Here is a 6877-nt window from a genome sequence, read left to right as displayed (position 1 = left end):
TAGACCTTGGAGGATATGCTGCGGGCGTGCGTTGTAGACTTCGGTGGTAGCTGGGATACCTACCTTCCCTTGGCAGAGTTTTCCTATAATAATAGCTACGACACCAGTATCGACCGTCCTCCCTTCGAGATGATTTACGGGAGGAAGTGCAGGACCCCAATATGCTAGGGTGAGGTTGGTCAGAGGTTCATGGGGAGTACCAAGGTGGTACTCAAGATGATGGAGAAGATCCAACAAGTCCGGAGTAGACTCCAGACAGCCCAGAGTCGGCATAAGAGTTACGTCGACAAACACCGATCGAACTTGGAGTTTCAGGTCGGGGACATGGTCCTTTTGAAGGTGTCACCTTGGAAAGGTGTCATCCGCTTCAGAAAACAAGGCAAGCTGGGCCCCAGGTATATCAGACCTTTCAGGGTGATAGCCCGGGTGGGAAAAGTAGCATATCAGTTGGATCTTCAGGAAGAGCTTAGACAGATCCACAACACTTTTCATGTTTTGCAGCTGCGGAAGTGCATAGTCGATGATACCGTGGTGGTTCCTTTGGAGGACATTCAGGTGGATGACAACCTGAACTACATCGAGCGACCAGTAGCCATTCTTGACAAGAAGACGAAGGATTTGAGGAACAAGAGGGTAGAGTTGGTGAAAGTGCAGTGGCAGCACCGAAAGGGCTCAGAATGGACGTGGGAGCCGGAGGACGAGATGAGGGAGCACTACCCAGAGCTATTTCCAGCCGCAACAGACTTTGAGGACGAAGTCTGATTCAAGTGGGGGAGAATTGTAACGCTCAGTAGTTCTCCAAGGTATTATCGATATATTTATTGGGTTAATTATTTTATATTGATTGGGCTTGGATCCATTGGATCCTTACTAAGTGGGCTTCAGGGTGCCGTACGCTGGGCGTACCACCCTTTGTACGCGCATAGTACTAACAAGGAATGATCGCACATGTCCTTACTAATTGGGCTTCAGGGTGACGTACGCTGGGCGTACCACCCTGTGTACGTGCGAGTGCAGACCACAAACCCTAAATTTTAGGGTTTTCACCCTATTTAAACAACTTATAATCCTCCAAACCCTTATCCTCTAAGCCTCCCTTGTCCTCAAAGTGCCCAACTCGAACCCTAACTCCATTGCATGTATCTTGAGCTTACTTTGAGCATTTTGGTATTGTTTTGGTGATTTTGAAGAGCAAGGAGTTTGAAGAAGGAGCAAGGACTTGAAGAGAGCTTGTAGATCCAAAAGTTTGGCATCTTTTCTGACTTGTTTGAGGTATCAAGCTCCAACCTTAACCATTTCATGCTTAGATGTAGTTTTGGGGCGTTTTATGTCGCATTTTGGTCCCATACTTGAGGTCCTTTGAGTTTTGGAAGAATCTGTCCATAAGAGCTGTTCTTTTGAGCCCTTGAAAGCATTTAGGACCATAAAAATCAGATCTTGATGGTTTAGCCCCAACCATGCAAGTGATAGATGCCCACAAAGTGAGCTTATGGACTTAATGGGTGTCTTAATCCCTATCCATGCATGCAAAAGAATAAAGTTCATAACTTTATGGTTAAGGACGTTTTTAGGAGCCTAGATCTATGTTCTGGACATTGGGACTTAATGGATTAATTCAAAAGAAGAACTTTAGGGTGACTGGCAGGAACGCTGGGCGTGCCCCTAGTACGCTGCGCGCTCTGGGTCAGTTTCCCGCTTCTGGTCAAGGCCAGCGTATGTCGGGCGTACATGCCAAGTACGCCGCATGTACGCATACAGAGTGGTTAACATGGGTTTTCAGGCCTTAGAAGATTGGGCCTAAATTTGTTGGACATCATGGCCCACTGTGGAGTAAGGCGTCTAGGCCTAGGACTGGAATTTATGGTATTGGGCCTTATTGGGTTTTAAAGCTTAAAGTAATGGACTTGGGCCTTAGATTGAGTATGGGTTGGACCTTGGGGGAAAAGGCACATTAGGGCAAGGACTAGGGGACCTTGCCTTGGGACATAAATTAGAAGTTGGGCCATAAGAGAGTCATACTTGGACCCAATAACTAACTAAGGGACTTGTTATGCTTTAGGGAGAGGAGTCCCGAGCCATTCGAGGAGTACGATTTCGGCACACACAATTGAGGTGAGTTGCCTTCCTATATGAGTGGGTCGAAGGCACCAATGTCAGCCTACTAGTAGTTGTTTGTAGTAGAGATGATTGCCTTTGTGATAATTTTCTGGTATGCCTCTGTTATGTTTTATGTGCTTATTTGTTACGATATTATGTGGTAGTGGTAGGGGTGAAATAGACCGACGGGGAGGCCAGCACCCAGATATGCTCGACAATATCCGGTTGAAATAAACCGAAGGGGAGGCTAGCACCCAGAAATGCTCGGCAGTATCCGGTTGGAATAGACAGAAGGGGAGGCCAACACCCAGATATGCTCGACAGTATCCGGTTGAAATAGACTAAAGGGGACGCCGACACCCAGATATGCTTGGAAATGTATTTGTTGTATGGTATGTGGTATGATGGAGGTACTCACTAAGCTTCGTGCTTACGGTTTTTGGTTTTGGTTTCAGGTACCTCTTTTTCGAAAGGAAAGGAGCTGACATGATCGCATCGCATTACACTATGATTTTCCGCACATGAGATCTTTGGGTGTTGTACTCTGATGTTGTTTTCTTATGACATGTTTTGGATATTGATTTTGATTATGACATGTGATGACACTATTGATGTTTTTAGACTACTGGATTTTGTAATTACGTAATTAAAAATGAAAAATTTGGTCAAGAATTTTAGGATGTTACATTAATGGATGATTTTGCAATGGTGCCCTTAGAGGATATTCAGGTGGATGACCGCCTGAACTACGTTGAGAGGCCAGTGGCTATTCTGGATCGGAAGACAAAAACCTTGAGGAACAAGGTTATGCAGTAAGTGAAGGTGCAGTGGCTGCACCGCAAGGGATCATAATGGACATGGGAGCCAGAGGAGGAGATGAGAGAACATTATCCAGGATTATTCGAGATAGAAAACTTCGAGGACGGAGTCTGAGTCAAGTGGGGGAGAATTGTAAATCCTGGTTCCTGGTATGCATTTAAACTTATAATTTATTCATGATTTCACAACAACTCGACAAGTTGGAAGCCCCAGACTCATCGAGTAGAGATTATTTGGACCGCGGGTTTGAGAAACCTACTCGACGAGTTGGGAGGCCTCAAATCGACGAGTAGGCTGGCAGATATGAAACCCTAATTTCCGGGGTTTGCACCCTATTTAATTAAACCTTTCATGTTGGCCTCATTTCTAGCCTCCAAGTCCCTAACCCTAAATCTCGAAACCCTAAAGCTTTTTTGAGAGATTGTGAGCCATTTTGAGTGTTTTTGGTGCGTGTTGAAGCCATTGGAAGAAGGAAGAGATTGGAGACACAAGAAGGAGCATATAGATCCAGAATCCTTGCCTCATCCACGCCACTTTTCTGGTATAAAGCTTGAAGCTTGTCTTGTAGTTCATTAGATCTTCTTTTAGGGTTATTTTGCTTGGTTCTTGTCCAAATATCATGATCCTTGGGAGTTGGACGTCCCAAATGGGTTAACACCTCATATCTAGGATCTTGAGGGGTTTTCATGGCATAAAGGTGCCAAATTTATGGCCATGGAGGTCCCATGCAACCTCTAGACCACCATTTTGGCCTTTTGGAGCTTCTTATGGCCATGCATGAAGAGAAATTTGGAACTTTACACGATCTATTAGTCCCTAGAGTCCAGATCTACGATCTCATGGTCTATCTTGTAGTTTTGGTGGTTTTTAGCCAAAAAGCATTTTGGCCTTTTGGAGCTTCCTATTTTACCCTTTTATCCAAAATGCATCTTCTCATGCATTCTTTCTCTTGAACGTACTAATCTAACCTCTTATAAGCGACTTAAACTCATCTTGGCCATTTTCATGAAGTTACAACTACATATTCTCACTTATTCCTTATTAATGATCATTTTACCTTTTTGGTCAATATTTGAGTAAAAGTCAAATCTTTCTAAATTTTGGGTTCTTACACAAAAGATGAAAAAGAAATACCTACCATCACGGAAATCCTAAACTTTTGTCTAACCAATATATTGTGAAGGAATATACACATGCAAAATGCACATAAGGCACCCTTGTGATAGCAGTATGTCCAAAATCATACAATAGGTTGATTTAATAAAAGGGAATTTGTCAGAAAAGTCTCAATATTTTCGGAAAAGTTTCACTTCAGTCCCAATTTTTTTTTGAACAGAAAAGTCCCGATTATTTGATTTTACACGATAATATGTCATTTCCTGTTAAAAGAAAAAAATGAATTTTTTTTGTTAATTTGAGACAAAATGAAATAATCGAGACTTTTATGTTTATTTTTTTTTGGACTAAAATGAAACTTTTCCGAAAATATTTGGACTTTTCTGACAATTTCCCTAATAAAATTACATCCTCCACCAATTATGTTACCCAAAACCCTGCCTTGAAGCCGATCCCCTGGATTTCAACATCTCTACTATATTGCACATATAATGAAACTAGTGAGCAACACAAATCTGTCCATTTTAGCCTAGAAAAATTGACCATGTGATTTATAAAAATGAACTAAAGTACTTGGAAGCAACGACATGTGACAAACACAAAAAAATGTATTTTTGTGGCATTTATTTATTTTTTAAGTACATATATTTTTCCTTAGGTTGGATCATTTTTTTTTCATGATTGCTTATGGAATAATTATAGGAATTTCAAGTTTGACATTGCATCATTTTTTTAATTGATTAAAATTGAGATCATGGTATCACTAATTCGGGATTGGAATCTGATTCGATCATATCTAGAGTGTATTTCAAAATCCAATTAATATTATTTCACTCTCTACCCAAAAGATCACTATCGATGTATTATTTTATTTGTATGTTTTTACCCTCCATTCTTTTGATTTGTTTGAGTTGAACCGTATAGGAGTAAAAAAACCATACAATTGCTTTTATACTCATTTCAATACGTTTATCCTCAGCCATGTAAATTGATGCTAGAATTTGAGATATAGCTTCACAATTTACTAACTTATTCCTTCAGCGGTTCGAAACTTCAAATTCTACGCTTACATGTGAATTTGTTTATTGGTTTACCATCGAACTAAGTTTGAGAGCTTTATGGTTTATTTTAGATCGAGAGTTATCTACCTGCTGCTATAGTGCTACTTGGTTTTTCATATTTTTCAACAATCACAGTGAATGAGTTATTTTACATTGTAATGAACTCAATGTAGTTCATTTCAACATCATAGTGAACTCAATGAAGTTGCTTGTTGCTGTAAATTTATGTTGTTAACAATGAACTTAGTGATATTGCTAAGAAGGAACTTATTTTATATAACCAGAGAACGGCTAAAATACATCATTACAGAATATTAAATATCATCATCTAATATTTTATAATTATTAGTGTTGCAAATCGTCCTCTATCCGATAACGTTAGTGCTAATCGACCAAGATAATTGGAGTTGGTCAAAACCTGAGCTAGGCTTCCTAAAATGTCAAACACTGTTAACGCAAATTCAAAAAAAATTGAGTTTTGTTCCAAGGTATGGTAGTTTTTAAAGAAAATTACCAAATCATAGTAGTTGAAAATTTAATTACCAAAACATAATAGATCACCCCTCTATTGATTTCGTTTTCATTTTTAAAAATTATATATATCCATAACCACAACCACCGCCATTGTTCCTGTCAAAACTAAAAACTTTTTTTTTTTTTTTTTTTTTTTCATATTTTGCGGTCATCGTTTTCTCTATGACTACAAAACCAAGTAAAAAGAAACTATATGCAAATTTATGAAAACACAATATTAATTCTTGAATTCTATACTCATACGACCTCGATAATTTCCCTAATACAAATTACGATCACACAATTCTTCCAAAAATGGTTGACCCCCAACAGCTCCAATTCAACAACTCAAATCCGCCACTGAATTAAAGAAAGAATTTCTTAAAAGACATAGTTGTTTCATTTTGTTATTTTGGACATTGAGCACCACCCCGAACCCCATCGCCAACCACATTCCCTGCCCCGTGTCTTTTCCTTGAGCCACGCCCAAGATCTAGACACCGGTGACCATTGACACCAGCACCCCTCTCTTCTCCCGAACCCGTCACATCATTGCCACAACTCCAAGACAAAGCCACCAAACGCCTCCCTCCATTTTAATCTTTTCCCCATATTTATTATGTTAAAGCTTTCTTTGTAATAAACAAAAGTTTTGAACTCAACCAATGTTTTTTGGTTGCTATTATCTTCTGCAAATTCAAGAAATCTTGATTGAGACAATTTTAGGAAACACGAAGTAAGGTTTGCTTAACCAAATGGAACAAAACAGACACGAATTTACACGCAAAAGCCTCACCCACTTCTTCCCGGTACACCCAATTTAGATCTTTCGATTCCCAAACCTTTGAAACCCAATAGAATAACAAGAAGGTAAGGCTCTATGCTACTTGCATTTGTGGTAGATTGTAATTGATACATTATACATATCAAGAACAGTAACTACAACCACTTGTGTAACTGGAAAAGGAGGGAAAACCGATGAGGAGAGAGGAAGGAAGAAGACGCATGATGGAAACGAATAGTGGCAGAGAAGACTGTGTGCGTGTGCGAACGCAGGGGGATCATTACGTTTCTATTTTTTGTAAAAATTACACGTAAATGGTAAATAATTTTTAAAACACTATTGTTTGGTAAATATTTTAAAAAAAATACAAGACTTAAGTTAAAAACTCAAAAAAATTCGGGGGCAAAATTGTCAAATTCAGTAACACGTTCCCACTTAAGTTAAAAACTCAAAAAAATTCGGGGGCAAAATTGTCAAATTCAGTAAC

This window comes from Lactuca virosa, chromosome 8, assembly GCF_052849685.1.
Source record: "Lactuca virosa cultivar CGN04683 chromosome 8, Lactuca_virosa_CGN04683_v6, whole genome shotgun sequence".
Taxonomy (NCBI): domain Eukaryota; kingdom Viridiplantae; phylum Streptophyta; class Magnoliopsida; order Asterales; family Asteraceae; genus Lactuca; species Lactuca virosa.
The sequence above is the reverse complement of the archived record's forward strand: the minus strand, read 5'-3'. Positions refer to the sequence as shown.